Consider the following 18,613-nt stretch of genomic DNA (forward strand, 5'->3'; position numbering starts at 1 on the left):
TAGATAGATAGATGAGTTTGAATGAGTTAGATAGATAGATAGATTAAGTTTGATAGATAGATAGATAGATTTAGTTAGATAGATAGATAGATAGATAGATAGATAGATAGATAGATAGATGAGTTTGAATGAGTTAGATAGATAGATAGATTAAGATTAAGTTTGATAGATAGATAGATAGATAGATAGATAGATAGATAGATAGATAGATAGATAGATAGATAGATAGATGAGTTTGAATGAGTTAGATAGATAGATAGATTAAGTTTGATAGATAGATAGATAGATTTAGTTAGATAGATAGATAGATAGATAGATAGATAGATAGATGAGTTTGAATGAGTTAGATAGATAGATAGATTAAGATTAAGTTTGATAGATAGATAGATAGATAGATAGATAGATAGATAGATAGATAGATAGATAGATAGATAGATAGATAGATAGATAGATAGATAGATAGATAGATAGATAGATAGAGTTTGAATGAGTTTGAATGAGTTAGATAGATAGATAGATTAAGTTTGATAGATAGATAGATAGATTTAGTTAGATAGATAGATAGATAGATAGATAGATAGATAGATAGATAGATAGATAGATAGATAGATAGATAGATGAGTTTGAATGAGTTAGATAGATAGATTAAGATTAAGTTTGATAGATAGATAGATAGATAGATAGATAGATAGATAGATAGATAGATAGATAGATGAGTTTGAATGAGTTAGATAGATAGATAGATTAAGTTTGATAGATAGATAGATAGATTTAGTTAGATAGATAGATAGATAGATAGATAGATAGATGAGTTTGAATGAGTTAGATAGATAGATAGATTAAGATTAAGTTTGATAGATAGATAGATAGATAGATAGATAGATAGATAGATAGATAGATAGATAGATAGATAGATAGATAGATAGATAGATAGATAGATAGATAGATAGATAGATAGATAGATAGAGTTTGAATGAGTTTGAATGAGTTTAAATGGCTTAGAAATAGGAATGGCAGTTAAATTGAGTCTGTGTGTTTGAATTTGAATTTTGACAGTTGGACGGAATGTTCAGATCAGCCAAGGCATTTCAATGGAAGTCAATGGGAGCTTTTTCCAGGTTTAATCAGCATTTTTAGGAAAACCGTAAGTCGGATCAGTCTGAAAAGATATAGCAACTCGAGTCAGAACAGTCTGAATGTCTAGTCCGAGTTTGGTGGTTGTAGCCTGAACAGTCTAGGAGGAGATACAATTTAAAATTTAGTCTAAGAAGAATAATAATAACTAGAATGTACATTTCCTGAAGAAAATGTGAATGGTGCTTGCAGTGGTAAAATTCGGCCCCAGTTGCTAGGGTGATGTAATTGGTTGCTAGGGCGTCGCTATGAAGTTGCTGTGTCACTACTTATTGGCTGGCCGAATCAAAAGAGCCCAGCCCCAAGTCTCTATGACCTTCTGATCCATAGATATGATCTCACAGATTTTGACCCAATGTTAAGTCTATGGGAGTTTTTTCAGCCGTTTTTTCGTACGCTGTGCGGACATCGTACACACGATCGCTTAGAAAAGTCATAGCACACCTCTCCTCGATAAGCCGGTCGATTTGACACCTCATTCATGGGTCTACGACAAACGGTGCGGGACGAGTTACGCGCCAAAGTTTTGTTCAGGTGAATAGTAATTACAATACTAGAATGTACATTTCCTGAAGAAAATGTGAATGGTGCTTGCAGTGGCAAAATTCAGCACCGGTTGCTAGGGTGCTGTAATTGGTTGCTAGGGCGTGGCTATGAAGTTGCTGTGCCACTACTTATTGGCTGGCCAAATCAAAAGAGCCCAGCCCCAAGTCTCTATGACCTTCTGATCCAAAGATATGATCTCACAGATTTTGACACAATGTTAAGTCTATGGGAGTTTTTTCAGCCATTTTTTTCGTACGCTGTGCGAACATCGTACACCCGATCGCTTAGAAAAGTCATAGCACACCTCTTCTCAATAAGCCGGTCGATTTGACACCTCATTCGTGGGTCTACGACAAACGGTGCGGGACGAGTTACGCGCCGAAGTTTTGTCTAGGTGAATAGTAATTACAATACTAGAATGTACATTTCCTGAAGAAAATGTGAATGGTGCTTGCAGTGGCAAAACTCGGCACTCTTGATTAGCATGATGCTAACATAATTACCGTCCTGCTAGGATGTTTTTATCAAGATGCTAACATGATTAGCATGTTGCTAGCATTATGATAACACCCTTAGCATGCTGCTAGCATGTTTTTAGAAAGATGCTAATCATGTTAGCATTATGCTAGCAACATGCTAACATGATTAGCATTTGTTGCTAGCATAATGCTAACACCCTTAGCATGCTGCTAGCATGTTTTTAGAAAGATGCTAATCATGTTAGCATAATGCTAGCAACATGCTAACATGATTAGCATAATGCTAGCATGATGCTAGCATGATTACCATGTTGCTAGCATGTTTTTAACAAGATGCTAACATAATTAGCATGTTTGCTAGCATGATGCTAACATGATTAGCATGCTACTAGCATGATGCTAACACAATTAGCATGTTACCAGCATGATGTAACACATTTTTACTAGTTTGTGTCATGTTTAAACCCTAAGCTAATCACTATTAGCATGTAGCTATTCACTGCTAGCATGTGTAGCATGTTGGAAGTTCAGTTTGCTAGCATGAGTCAAAAGAGCCAACCGCCATGTCTCTATGATGCTCTGATGCAGAGATATAGATCTTGCTAAACGGTTGCTAGGGTACTCTGTTTGGTTGCTAAGGAGTGGCTTGGCAGCTACCAATGATGATACTCCAAAGGCTGCTTGACAATATAAACCAACCCCCATGTCTTTATGATGTTCTGATGCAGAGATATAGATCTTGCAAAACGGTTGCTAGGGTACTCTGTTTGGTTGCTAGGGAGTGGCTTGGCAGCTGCTAGTAATGATAAACCAAAGGCTGCTTGCCAGTATAAATGATATAAACCAATCCCCATGCCTCTATGATATTCAGATTTGAAGATATCTGCCTATGCTTTGGGTTGCTAGGGTGCTTTAAATGGTTGCTAAGGCGTGGCTATGATGTCTTTAAGGTGATTTGTGATTGGCGGTTTGCTGCCTCCAGTCAAATGAGCCCACCCTCTTGTTTGTACGACACTTCTATCCAAAGATATTCATTTGATCTTTTTCAATGGAAGTCAATGGAACTTGTTGCTATGGTGCTCTATATGGTTGCTAGGGCGTGGCTTGATAGCTTCACAATGATCCTGAGAGACTGATTGGTTGCCTGAGTAAAATGGGCCCACCCCCTTGTCTCTATGACATTGTGATCCAGAGTTATGTTCAATACAAAATCCCTATGTAATTTCCCATAGTAGGAAAAACACAGTACTTCCTGGTTCATGGGCACGGCTTCACCATAGTATGTCTATGGGGCAACTTTGGGCAGCTCTTGCGCCCCAGGGGTACAACTTACACCCCATTTTGAGGTATGGTCTGAGAGAGCCTATCAGGCTCTTCAAACGTGGTAACCCACATGTTTCTATGAAATTCTCGTTAGGAGCTATTACTCATCAAAGTTTGTCCCAATGCAAAGTCTATGGGATTTTTTTCGCTACTTTTTCGCCCGCCGGACGAACATCGTACACCCGATCGCTTATAAAAGTCATAGCACACCTGTCCTCAATGAGCCGGTCGATTTGACACCTCATTCATGGGTCTATGACAAAAACTGCGGGAGGAGTAGCGCGCAGAAATTGTGTCCAGAAGAAGAAGAAGAAGAATAATAAGTATGCAGAAGAATAAGAATGGAGCTTTGCCTTTGGCAAGCACCATTAACTAGAATGTACATTTCCTGAAGAAAATGTGAATGGTGCTTGCAGTGGCAAAATTCGGCACTCTTGATTAGCATGATGCTAGCATGATGCTAACACCATTAGCATACTGCTAGGATGTTTTCAGCAAGATGCTAATCATGTTAGCATAATGCGAGCAACATGCTTACATGATTAGCATGTTACTAGCATGATGCTAACACCCGTAGCATCCTGCTAGGATGTTTTTAACAAGATGCTAATCATGTTAGCATAATGCTAAGCAACATGCTAACATGATTAGCATGTTGTTAGCATGATGCTAACACCCTTAGCATGCTGCTAACATGTTTTAAACAAGGTGCTAATCATGTTAGCATAATGCTAGGAACATGCTAACATGATTAGCATAATGCTAGCATTATGCTAGCATGATTACCATGTTGCTAGCATGATTTTAACAAGATGCTAATCATGTTAGCATAACGCTAGCAACATGCTAACATGATTAGCATAATGCTAAAGCATGATGCTAACATGATTACCATGTTGCTAGCATGATTTTAACAAGATGCTAATCATGTTAAGATTATGCTACAAGCAACATGCTAACATGATTAGCATGATGCTAGCATGATTACCATGTTGCTAGTATGTTTTTAACTTTATGCTAACATGTTTAGCATGTTTTCTTGCATGTTGCTAACATGATTAGCATGCTACTACCATGATGCTAACACAATTAGCATGCTACCAGCATGATGCTAACACATTTTTACTAGTTTGTGTCATGTTTAAACACTAAGCTAATCACTATTACCATGTAGCTATTCACTGCTAGCATGTGTAGCATGTTGGAAGTCCAGTTTGCTAGCATGAGTCAAAAGAGCCAACCGCCATGTCTCTATGATGCTCTGATGCAGAGATATAGATCTTGCTAAATCGTTGCTAGGGTACTCTGTTTGGTTGCTAGGGAGTGGCTTGGCAGCTACCAATGATGATACTCCAAAGGCTGCTTGACAATATAAACCAACACCCATGTCTTTACGATGTTCTGATGCAGAGATATAGATCTTGCAAAACGGTTGCTAGGGTACTCTGTTTGGTTGCTAGGGAGTGGCTTGGCAGCTGCCAGTAATGATAAACCAAAGGCTGCTTGCCAGTATGAATGATATAAACCAACCCCCATGCCTTTATGATATTCAGATTTGAAGATATCTGCCTATGCTTTGGGTTGCTAGGGTGCTCTAAATGGTTGCTAAGGCGTGGCTATGATGTCTTTAAGGTGATTTGTGATTGGCGGTTTGCTGCCTCGAGTCAAATGAGCCCACCCTCATGTTTGTATGACACTCCTATCCAAAGATATTCATTTGATCTTTTTCAATGGAAGTCTATGGAGCTTGTTACTAAGGTGCTCTATATGCTTGCTAGGGCGTGGCTTGATAGTTTCACAATGATCCTGAGAGACTGATTGGTTGTTTGAGTAAAATGAGCCCACCCCCTTGTCTCTATGACATTGTAATCCAGAGTTATGTTCAATACAAAATCCCTATGTAATTTCCCATAGTAGGAAAAACACAGTACTTCCTGGTTCATGGGCACGGCTTCACCATAGTATGTCTATGGGGCAACTTTGGGCAGCTCTTGCGCCCCAGGGGTACAACTTACACCCCATTTTGAGATATGGTCTGACAGAGCCTGTCAGCCCCTTCAAACGTAGTAACCCACATGTTTCTATGAAATCCTCATTAGGAGCTATGACTCGTCAAATATCATCACAATGTTAAGTCTATGGGATTTTTCGCCCGATTTTTCGCCCACTGGACGAACATCGTACACCCGATCGCTTATAAAAGTCATAGCACACCTCTCCTCAATAAGCCGGTCGATTTGACACCTCATTCATGGGTCTACGACAAAAGCTGCGGGAGGAGTAGCGCGCAGAAATTTTGTCCAGAAGAAGAAGAAGAAGAAGAAGCAGAATAATAATAATAAGTATGCAGGAGAATAAGAATGGAGCTTTGCCTTTGGCAAGCACCATTAATAAGCTTAAGTACAATATCAGTAAGTTGGCTTTTTCAAGCCAACTTAATAAGCTTAAGTACAATATCAGTAAGTTGGCTTTTTCAAGCCAACTTAACTAGATAAAAAAGTTTGAAGACAAACTTTAAGTTGGCTTGAAAAAGCTGGTCCAGAAAGTTTGAAGTAGTTTTGAAAGTTTGAAGTTTGAAAGTTTAAGCTTAGTAATTTAGATAGATAGATAGTTAGTCTACTTTAGCACTTAGCTAATCAATATTAGCATGTAGCTATTCACTAGCATGTGTAGCATGTTGGAAGTACAGATTGCTAGCATGAGTCAAAACAGCCAACCGCCATGTCTCTACGATGTTCTGATGCAGAAATATAGATCTTGCAACACGGTTGCTAGGGTACTTTGTTTGGTTGCTAGGGAGTGGCTTGTCAGCTACCAATGACAACACTCCAAAGGCTACTTGACAATATAAACCATGGGCGTAGGTTTAGGGGGGGACGCTAGGTACTAGTCCCTATCAATATTTTGATATGACAAATTTGTCCCCACCAATATTTAGCAAGCTCCTTTGCACTGCTATTTGGATCGATTCTAACGGCCAGGACGACGACAGTACAAGAAACGCCGTAATTTGATTGGCGGCGGGGTATCTTATAGGCTACACGCGCGGGCCGGGACTACTTTTGTGCTTGCACTAGCAGCGAGCGGTTGGTGTGTGTGTGCGCGCGCGCATGTTGACGACGCCGACGGTAAGTTACCAGGACTGTCTCTCTACCACATACAAAGGCCAGAGTAAAAATATTTTAATATTCCGTTTTAACTATAATTAGCTAGCCCCACAAATAAACTAGCAGTAGTGACTGACCAGGCTTTCAAATGCAAATTCTACTGTGGAAAATAGTATTAACTGGTGATAGTATGTGTTACCCAGGATGATAGAATGCTAAATTAGCAAGTAACTGAATGTCAATTAGCCAACAGTGTTTTTTGTAAGTATAATTAGGCTATTAACGTAGCCTATAGTAAATTATGTTTGTTTGTTAATAAACTGTATGGTTGTTCAGCATTTCACATTCCCAGGTATTAACGTGAGTGTACTGGAGGGTAAATAGTGTTTAGAAAAAGGTTATTATATTTATTTATTTAGATTTCCTTGTGGCAGAATATTTTTTGTTAGTGTAATTACTAATGTACATAATTTGTTAATAAAACGTTTGGTTGTGAAGCATTACACAGTCTCAAGTTTTTAATTTTATTTTTTGAGAGTGCTTTTGGGGGGGGGGGGTGTCGTGGGGTGTCCCCACCAAAGCTGAGACCAAACCTACGCCCATGATATAAACCAAACCCCATGTCTGTACGATGTTCTGATGCAGAGATATAGATCTTGCAAAACGGTTGCTAGGGTACTGTTTGGTTGCTAGGGAGTGGCTTGCCAGCTACCAATGGCGACACTTCAAAGGCTACTTGACAATATAAACCAACCCCCATGTCTGGATGATGTTCTGATGTAGAGATATAGATCTTGCAAAATGGTTGCTAGGGTACTGTTTGGTTGCTAGGGACTGGCTTGGCAGCTACGAATAATCATACTCCAAAGGCTACTTGACAATATAAACCAACCCCCACGTCTCTACGATGTTCTAATGCAGAGATATAGATTTTGCAAAATGGTTGCTAGGGCACTCTGTTTGGTTGCTATGGTGTTGCTATGCAGTTGCTAGGGTACTCGGGGTGTTTGCTAAGGTGTTGCTATGCGGTTGCTAGGGTATTCCGGATGGTTGCTAGGATGTTGCTATGCGGTTGCTATGGTAATAGGGGTGGTTGCTAAGGTGTTGCTATGCGGTTGCTAGGGTATTCGGGGTGGTTGCTAGGGGGTTGCTATGCGGTTGCTATGGTACTAGGGGTGGTTGCTAAGGTGTTGCTATGTTGTTGCTAGGGTATTCGGGGTGGTTGCTAAGGTGTTGCTATGCGGTTGCTAAGGTCTTGCTATATGGTTGCTAAGGTACTCGGGGTGGTTGCTAAGGTGTTGCTATATGGTTGCTAGGGTACTCAGGTGGTTGCTAAGGTGTTGTTATACGGTTGCTAAGGTACTTTGGGTGGTTGCTAGGGTATTGCTATGAGGTTGCTAGGATATTCTAGGAGGTTGTTATGCTGTTCTGGGTGGTTGCTATGCGGTTGCTAGGGTGCTCTGTGTGGTTGCTGTGCTGTTGCCATGGTGTTCAAGGTGGTTGCTTGGGTGATCTGGTGGTTGCTATGATAGATAGATAGATAGATAGATAGATAGATAGATAGATAGATAGATAGATAGATAGATAGATAGATAGATAGATAGATAGATTTAGTTTGATAGATAGAGATAGATTTAGTTTGATAGATAGAGATAGATTTAGTTTGATAGAGATAGATTTAGTTTGATAGATAGAGATAGATTTAGTTTGATAGATAGATAGAGATAGATAGATTTAGATAGATAGATAGATAGATAGATTTAGTTTGATAGATAGATAGATAGATAGATAGATAGATAGATAGATAGATAGATTTAGTTTGATAGATAGAGATAGATTTAGTTTGATAGATAGAGATAGATTTAGTTTGATAGATAGAGATAGATAGATTTAGATAGATAGAGATAGATAGATTTAGATAGATAGATAGATAGATAAAGTTTGATAGATAGCTAGATAGATTTAGTTTGATAGATAGATAGATAGATAGATAGATAGATAGATAGATAGATAGATAGATTTAGTTTGATAGATAGATAGATAGATAGATTTAGTTTGATAGATAGAGATAGATTTAGTTTGATAGATAGATAGAGATAGATAGATTTAGATAGATAGATAGATAGAGATATAGATTTAGTTTGATAGATAGATAGATAGATAGATAGATTTAGTTTGATAGATAGATAGATAGATAGATAGATAGATAGATAGATAGATAGATAGATAGATAGATAGATAGATAGATAGATAGATAGAATGAGTTTGAATGAGTTTAAATGGCTTAGAAATAGGAATGGCAGTTAAATTGAGTCTGTGTGTTTGAATTTGAATTTTGACAGTTGGACGGAATGTTCAGATCAGCCAAGGCATTTCAATGGAAGTCAATGGGAGCTTTTTCCAGGTTTAATCAGCATTTTTAGGAAAACCGTAAGTCAGATCAGTCTGAAAAGATATAGCAACTCGAGTCAGAACAGTCTGAATGTCTAGTCCGAGTTTGGTGGTTGTAGCTTGAACAGTCTAGGAGGAGATACAATTTAAAATTTAGTCTAAGAAGAATAATAATAACTAGATAAAAAAGTTTGAGGACAAACTTTAAGTTGGCTTGAAAAAGCCAGTCCAGAAAGTTTTAAATAGTTTTAAAAGTTTTCAGTTTGAAGTTTTCAGTTTGAAGTTTGAAACTTTGAAGTTTGAAAGTTTAAGTTTAGTAGTTTAGATAGATAGATAGATAGATAGTTGTCACAGATGGTTACTGTAACAAGGTTAGTAGATATGGGAAGAAGGAGGCGGGAACCGGCGAACGTTCAACAAAACTTTAATGTAAAATAAACAAAGAACAAAACGAAAGTAATGCCGGCAGACCCTCGCGGACGTCTGCCGGCCACACAAACATAATAAAACATAAAATAAAGTCCAGGCCTGGTCCTCTCTCGTCCTTCACTGATGTCGCTCCTCCTTTTATGCCTCCGGAGCTCCTCCGTGAGAGACTCGAGGCCGGCACGCCTCGCAGGTGACGCTCATTATCACTCGCGTCACCGGCCTCGCGCCGTTCCCTCACGGCTCTCGCCCGCCCTGCTCGTCACAGTTACTATGGAGTTTTATAGAGTTATTAGCATGTTCTTAGCCTACTTTAGCACTTAGCTAATAGATATTAGCATGTAGCTATTCACTGCTAGCACGTGTAGCATGTTGGAAGTAGAGATTGCTAGCATGAGTCAAAAGAGCCAACCGCCATGTCTCTACAATGTTCTGATGCAGAGATATAGATCTTACAAAACGGTTGCTAGGGTACTGTTTGGTTGCTAGGGAGTGGCATGGCAGCTACCAATGATAATACTCCAAAGATTGCTTGACAATATAAACCAAACCCCATGTCTCTACGATGTTTTGATGCAGAGATATAAATCTTGCAAAACGGTTGCTAGGGTACAGTTTGGTTGCTAGGGAGTGGCTTGGCAGCTACCAATGATAATACTCCAAAGACTGCTTGACAATATAAACCAAACCCCATGTCTCTACGATGTTTTGATGCAGAGATATAGATCTTGCAAAACGGTTGCTAGGGTACTCTGTTTGGTTGCTAGGGAGTGGCTCAGCAGCTACCAATGATGATACTCCAAAGGCTGCTTGACAATATAAACCAACCCCCATGTCTTTATGATGTTCTGATGCAGAGATATAGATCTTGCAAAACGGTTGCTAGGGTACTGTTTGGTTGCTAGGGAGTGGCTCGGCAGCTACCAATGATGATACTCCAAAGGCTACTTGACAATATAAACCAACCCCCATGTCTGTACGATGTTCTGATGCAGAGATATAGATCTTGCAAAACGGTTGCTAGGGTACTGTTTGGTTGCTAGGGAGTGGCTTGGCAGCTACCAATGATGATACTCCAAAGGCTGCTTGACAATATAAACCAACCCCCATGTCTGTACGATGTTCTGATGCAGAGATATAGATCTTGCAAAACGGTTGCTAGGGTACTGTTTGGTTGCTAGGGAGTGGCTCGGCAGCTACCAGTAATGATAGATGGATAGATAGATAGATGAGTTTGAATGAGATAGATAGATAGATAGATAGATAGATAGATAGATAGATAGACAGACAGACAGACAGACAGATAGATAGATAGATAGATGAGTTTGAATGAGATAGATAGATAGATAGATTAGTTTGAATGAGTTAGATAGATAGATAGATAGATAGATAGATAGATAGATAGATAGATAGATAGATAGATGAGTTTGAATGAGTTAGATAGATTGAATGAGTTAGATAGATAGATAGATGAGTTTGAATGAGTTAGATAGATAGATAGATTAAGTTTGATATAGATAGATAGATAGATAGATAGATAGATAGATAGATAGATAGATAGATAGATAGATGAGTTTGAATGAGTTAGATAGATAGATAGATTAAGTTTGATAGATAGATAGATAGATTTAGTTAGATAGATAGATAGATAGATAGATAGATAGATAGATAGATGAGTTTGAATGAGTTAGATAGATAGATAGATTAAGATTAAGTTTGATAGATAGATAGATAGATAGATAGATAGATAGATAGATAGATGAGTTTGAATGAGTTAGATAGATAGATAGATTAAGTTTGATAGATAGATAGATAGATTTAGTTAGATAGATAGATAGATAGATAGATAGATAGATGAGTTTGAATGAGTTAGATAGATAGATAGATTAAGATTAAGTTTGATAGATAGATAGATAGATAGATAGATAGATAGATAGATAGATAGATAGATAGATAGATAGATAGATAGATAGATAGATAGATAGATAGATAGAGTTTGAATGAGTTTGAATGAGTTAGATAGATAGATAGATTAAGTTTGATAGATAGATAGATAGATTTAGTTAGATAGATAGATAGATAGATAGATAGATAGATAGATAGATAGATAGATAGATAGATAGATAGATGAGTTTGAATGAGTTAGATAGATAGATTAAGATTAAGTTTGATAGATAGATAGATAGATAGATAGATAGATAGATAGATAGATAGATAGATAGATAGATAGATGAGTTTGAATGAGTTAGATAGATAGATAGATTAAGTTTGATAGATAGATAGATAGATTTAGTTAGATAGATAGATAGATAGATAGATAGATGAGTTTGAATGAGTTAGATAGATAGATAGATTAAGATTAAGTTTGATAGATAGATAGATAGATAGATAGATAGATAGATAGATAGATAGATAGATAGATAGATAGATAGATAGATAGATAGATAGATAGATAGATAGAGTTTGAATGAGTTTGAATGAGTTTAAATGGCTTAGAAATAGGAATGGCAGTTAAATTGAGTCTGTGTGTTTGAATTTGAATTTTGACAGTTGGACGGAATGTTCAGATCAGCCAAGGCATTTCAATGGAAGTCAATGGGAGCTTTTTCCAGGTTTAATCAGCATTTTTAGGAAAACCGTAAGTCGGATCAGTCTGAAAAGATATAGCAACTCGAGTCAGAACAGTCTGAATGTCTAGTCCGAGTTTGGTGGTTGTAGCCTGAACAGTCTAGGAGGAGATACAATTTAAAATTTAGTCTAAGAAGAATAATAATAACTAGAATGTACATTTCCTGAAGAAAATGTGAATGGTGCTTGCAGTGGTAAAATTCGGCCCCAGTTGCTAGGGTGATGTAATTGGTTGCTAGGGCGTCGCTATGAAGTTGCTGTGTCACTACTTATTGGCTGGCCGAATCAAAAGAGCCCAGCCCCAAGTCTCTATGACCTTCTGATCCATAGATATGATCTCACAGATTTTGACCCAATGTTAAGTCTATGGGAGTTTTTTCAGCCGTTTTTTCGTACGCTGTGCGGACATCGTACACACGATCGCTTAGAAAAGTCATAGCACACCTCTCCTCGATAAGCCGGTCGATTTGACACCTCATTCATGGGTCTACGACAAACGGTGCGGGACGAGTTACGCGCCAAAGTTTTGTTCAGGTGAATAGTAATTACAATACTAGAATGTACATTTCCTGAAGAAAATGTGAATGGTGCTTGCAGTGGCAAAATTCGGCACCGGTTGCTAGGGTGCTGTAATTGGTTGCTAGGGCGTGGCTATGAAGTTGCTGTGCCACTACTTATTGGCTGGCCAAATCAAAAGAGCCCAGCCCCAAGTCTCTATGACCTTCTGATCCAAAGATATGATCTCACAGATTTTGACACAATGTTAAGTCTATGGGAGTTTTTTCAGCCATTTTTTTCGTACGCTGTGCGAACATCGTACACCCGATCGCTTAGAAAAGTCATAGCACACCTCTTCTCAATAAGCCGGTCGATTTGACACCTCATTCGTGGGTCTACGACAAACGGTGCGGGACGAGTTACGCGCCGAAGTTTTGTCTAGGTGAATAGTAATTACAATACTAGAATGTACATTTCCTGAAGAAAATGTGAATGGTGCTTGCAGTGGCAAAACTCGGCACTCTTGATTAGCATGATGCTAACATAATTACCGTCCTGCTAGGATGTTTTTATCAAGATGCTAACATGATTAGCATGTTGCTAGCATTATGATAACACCCTTAGCATGCTGCTAGCATGTTTTTAGAAAGATGCTAATCATGTTAGCATTATGCTAGCAACATGCTAACATGATTAGCATTTGTTGCTAGCATAATGCTAACACCCTTAGCATGCTGCTAGCATGTTTTTAGAAAGATGCTAATCATGTTAGCATAATGCTAGCAACATGCTAACATGATTAGCATAATGCTAGCATGATGCTAGCATGATTACCATGTTGCTAGCATGTTTTTAACAAGATGCTAACATAATTAGCATGTTTGCTAGCATGATGCTAACATGATTAGCATGCTACTAGCATGATGCTAACACAATTAGCATGTTACCAGCATGATGTAACACATTTTTACTAGTTTGTGTCATGTTTAAACCCTAAGCTAATCACTATTAGCATGTAGCTATTCACTGCTAGCATGTGTAGCATGTTGGAAGTTCAGTTTGCTAGCATGAGTCAAAAGAGCCAACCGCCATGTCTCTATGATGCTCTGATGCAGAGATATAGATCTTGCTAAACGGTTGCTAGGGTACTCTGTTTGGTTGCTAAGGAGTGGCTTGGCAGCTACCAATGATGATACTCCAAAGGCTGCTTGACAATATAAACCAACCCCCATGTCTTTATGATGTTCTGATGCAGAGATATAGATCTTGCAAAACGGTTGCTAGGGTACTCTGTTTGGTTGCTAGGGAGTGGCTTGGCAGCTGCTAGTAATGATAAACCAAAGGCTGCTTGCCAGTATAAATGATATAAACCAATCCCCATGCCTCTATGATATTCAGATTTGAAGATATCTGCCTATGCTTTGGGTTGCTAGGGTGCTTTAAATGGTTGCTAAGGCGTGGCTATGATGTCTTTAAGGTGATTTGTGATTGGCGGTTTGCTGCCTCCAGTCAAATGAGCCCACCCTCTTGTTTGTACGACACTTCTATCCAAAGATATTCATTTGATCTTTTTCAATGGAAGTCAATGGAACTTGTTGCTATGGTGCTCTATATGGTTGCTAGGGCGTGGCTTGATAGCTTCACAATGATCCTGAGAGACTGATTGGTTGCCTGAGTAAAATGGGCCCACCCCCTTGTCTCTATGACATTGTGATCCAGAGTTATGTTCAATACAAAATCCCTATGTAATTTCCCATAGTAGGAAAAACACAGTACTTCCTGGTTCATGGGCACGGCTTCACCATAGTATGTCTATGGGGCAACTTTGGGCAGCTCTTGCGCCCCAGGGGTACAACTTACACCCCATTTTGAGGTATGGTCTGAGAGAGCCTATCAGGCTCTTCAAACGTGGTAACCCACATGTTTCTATGAAATTCTCGTTAGGAGCTATTACTCATCAAAGTTTGTCCCAATGCAAAGTCTATGGGATTTTTTTCGCTACTTTTTCGCCCGCCGGACGAACATCGTACACCCGATCGCTTATAAAAGTCATAGCACACCTGTCCTCAATGAGCCGGTCGATTTGACACCTCATTCATGGGTCTATGACAAAAACTGCGGGAGGAGTAGCGCGCAGAAATTGTGTCCAGAAGAAGAAGAAGAAGAATAATAAGTATGCAGAAGAATAAGAATGGAGCTTTGCCTTTGGCAAGCACCATTAACTAGAATGTACATTTCCTGAAGAAAATGTGAATGGTGCTTGCAGTGGCAAAATTCGGCACTCTTGATTAGCATGATGCTAGCATGATGCTAACACCATTAGCATACTGCTAGGATGTTTTCAGCAAGATGCTAATCATGTTAGCATAATGCGAGCAACATGCTTACATGATTAGCATGTTACTAGCATGATGCTAACACCCGTAGCATCCTGCTAGGATGTTTTTAACAAGATGCTAATCATGTTAGCATAATGCTAGCAACATGCTAACATGATTAGCATGTTGTTAGCATGATGCTAACACCCTTAGCATGCTGCTAACATGTTTTAAACAAGGTGCTAATCATGTTAGCATAATGCTAGGAACATGCTAACATGATTAGCATAATGCTAGCATTATGCTAGCATGATTACCATGTTGCTAGCATGATTTTAACAAGATGCTAATCATGTTAACATAACGCTAGCAACATGCTAACATGATTAGCATAATGCTAGCATGATGCTAACATGATTACCATGTTGCTAGCATGATTTTAACAAGATGCTAATCATGTTAGCATTATGCTAGCAACATGCTAACATGATTAGCATGATGCTAGCATGATTACCATGTTGCTAGCATGTTTTTAACAAGATGCTAACATGATTAGCATGTTTGCTAGCATGATGCTAACATGATTAGCATGCTACTACCATGATGCTAACACAATTAGCATGCTACCAGCATGATGCTAACACATTTTTACTAGTTTGTGTCATGTTTAAACACTAAGCTAATCACTATTACCATGTAGCTATTCACTGCTAGCATGTGTAGCATGTTGGAAGTCCAGTTTGCTAGCATGAGTCAAAAGAGCCAACCGCCATGTCTCTATGATGCTCTGATGCAGAGATATAGATCTTGCTAAATCGTTGCTAGGGTACTCTGTTTGGTTGCTAGGGAGTGGCTTGGCAGCTACCAATGATGATACTCCAAAGGCTGCTTGACAATATAAACCAACACCCATGTCTTTACGATGTTCTGATGCAGAGATATAGATCTTGCAAAACGGTTGCTAGGGTACTCTGTTTGGTTGCTAGGGAGTGGCTTGGCAGCTGCCAGTAATGATAAACCAAAGGCTGCTTGCCAGTATGAATGATATAAACCAACCCCCATGCCTTTATGATATTCAGATTTGAAGATATCTGCCTATGCTTTGGGTTGCTAGGGTGCTCTAAATGGTTGCTAAGGCGTGGCTATGATGTCTTTAAGGTGATTTGTGATTGGCGGTTTGCTGCCTCGAGTCAAATGAGCCCACCCTCATGTTTGTATGACACTCCTATCCAAAGATATTCATTTGATCTTTTTCAATGGAAGTCTATGGAGCTTGTTACTAAGGTGCTCTATATGCTTGCTAGGGCGTGGCTTGATAGTTTCACAATGATCCTGAGAGACTGATTGGTTGTTTGAGTAAAATGAGCCCACCCCCTTGTCTCTATGACATTGTAATCCAGAGTTATGTTCAATACAAAATCCCTATGTAATTTCCCATAGTAGGAAAAACACAGTACTTCCTGGTTCATGGGCACGGCTTCACCATAGTATGTCTATGGGGCAACTTTGGGCAGCTCTTGCGCCCCAGGGGTACAACTTACACCCCATTTTGAGATATGGTCTGACAGAGCCTGTCAGCCCCTTCAAACGTAGTAACCCACATGTTTCTATGAAATCCTCATTAGGAGCTATGACTCGTCAAATATCATCACAATGTTAAGTCTATGGGATTTTTCGCCCGATTTTTCGCCCACTGGACGAACATCGTACACCCGATCGCTTATAAAAGTCATAGCACACCTCTCCTCAATAAGCCGGTCGATTTGACACCTCATTCATGGGTCTACGACAAAAGCTGCGGGAGGAGTAGCGCGCAGAAATTTTGTCCAGAAGAAGAAGAAGAAGAAGAAGCAGAATAATAATAATAAGTATGCAGGAGAATAAGAATGGAGCTTTGCCTTTGGCAAGCACCATTAATAAGCTTAAGTACAATATCAGTAAGTTGGCTTTTTCAAGCCAACTTAATAAGCTTAAGTACAATATCAGTAAGTTGGCTTTTTCAAGCCAACTTAACTAGATAAAAAAGTTTGAAGACAAACTTTAAGTTGGCTTGAAAAAGCTGGTCCAGAAAGTTTGAAGTAGTTTTGAAAGTTTGAAGTTTGAAAGTTTAAGCTTAGTAATTTAGATAGATAGATAGTTAGTCTACTTTAGCACTTAGCTAATCAATATTAGCATGTAGCTATTCACTAGCATGTGTAGCATGTTGGAAGTACAGATTGCTAGCATGAGTCAAAACAGCCAACCGCCATGTCTCTACGATGTTCTGATGCAGAAATATAGATCTTGCAACACGGTTGCTAGGGTACTTTGTTTGGTTGCTAGGGAGTGGCTTGTCAGCTACCAATGACAACACTCCAAAGGCTACTTGACAATATAAACCATGGGCGTAGGTTTAGGGGGGGACGCTAGGTACTAGTCCCTATCAATATTTTGATATGACAAATTTGTCCCCACCAATATTTAGCAAGCTCCTTTGCACTGCTATTTGGATCGATTCTAACGGCCAGGACGACGACAGTACAAGAAACGCCGTAATTTGATTGGCGGCGGGGTATCTTATAGGCTACACGCGCGGGCCGGGACTACTTTTGTGCTTGCACTAGCAGCGAGCGGTTGGTGTGTGTGTGCGCGCGCGCATGTTGACGACGCCGACGGTAAGTTACCAGGACTGTCTCTCTACCACATACAAAGGCCAGAGTAAAAATATTTTAATATTCCGTTTTAACTATAATTAGCTAGCCCCACAAATAAACTAGCAGTAGTGACTGACCAGGCTTTCAAATGCAAATTCTACTGTGGAAAATAGTATTAACTGGTGATAGTATGTGTTACCCAGGATGATAGAATGCTAAATTAGCAAGTAACTGAATGTCAATTAGCCAACAGTGTTTTTTGTAAGTATAATTAGGCTATTAACGTAGCCTATAGTAAATTATGTTTGTTTGTTAATAAACTGTATGGTTGTTCAGCATTTCACATTCCCAGGTATTAACGTGAGTGTACTGGAGGGTAAATAGTGTTTAGAAAAAGGTTATTATATTTATTTATTTAGATTTCCTTGTGGCAGAATATTTTTTGTTAGTGTAATTACTAATGTACATAATTTGTTAATAAAACGTTTGGTTGTGAAGCATTACACAGTCTCAAGTTTTTAATTTTATTTTTTGAGAGTGCTTTTGGGGGGGGGGGTGTCGTGGGGTGTCCCCACCAAAGCTGAGACCAAACCTACGCCCATGATATAAACCAAACCCCATGTCTGTACGATGTTCTGATGCAGAGATATAGATCTTGCAAAACGGTTGCTAGGGTACTGTTTGGTTGCTAGGGAGTGGCTTGCCAGCTACCAATGGCGACACTTCAAAGGCTACTTGACAATATAAACCAACCCCCATGTCTGGATGATGTTCTGATGTAGAGATATAGATCTTGCAAAATGGTTGCTAGGGTACTGTTTGGTTGCTAGGGACTGGCTTGGCAGCTACGAATAATCATACTCCAAAGGCTACTTGACAATATAAACCAACCCCCACGTCTCTACGATGTTCTAATGCAGAGATATAGATTTTGCAAAATGGTTGCTAGGGCACTCTGTTTGGTTGCTATGGTGTTGCTATGCAGTTGCTAGGGTACTCGGGGTGTTTGCTAAGGTGTTGCTATGCGGTTGCTAGGGTATTCCGGATGGTTGCTAGGATGTTGCTATGCGGTTGCTATGGTAATAGGGGTGGTTGCTAAGGTGTTGCTATGCGGTTGCTAGGGTATTCGG

Source organism: Chanodichthys erythropterus, chromosome 8 (genome assembly GCF_024489055.1).
Source record: "Chanodichthys erythropterus isolate Z2021 chromosome 8, ASM2448905v1, whole genome shotgun sequence".
In the NCBI taxonomy this organism is placed as follows: domain Eukaryota; kingdom Metazoa; phylum Chordata; class Actinopteri; order Cypriniformes; family Xenocyprididae; genus Chanodichthys; species Chanodichthys erythropterus.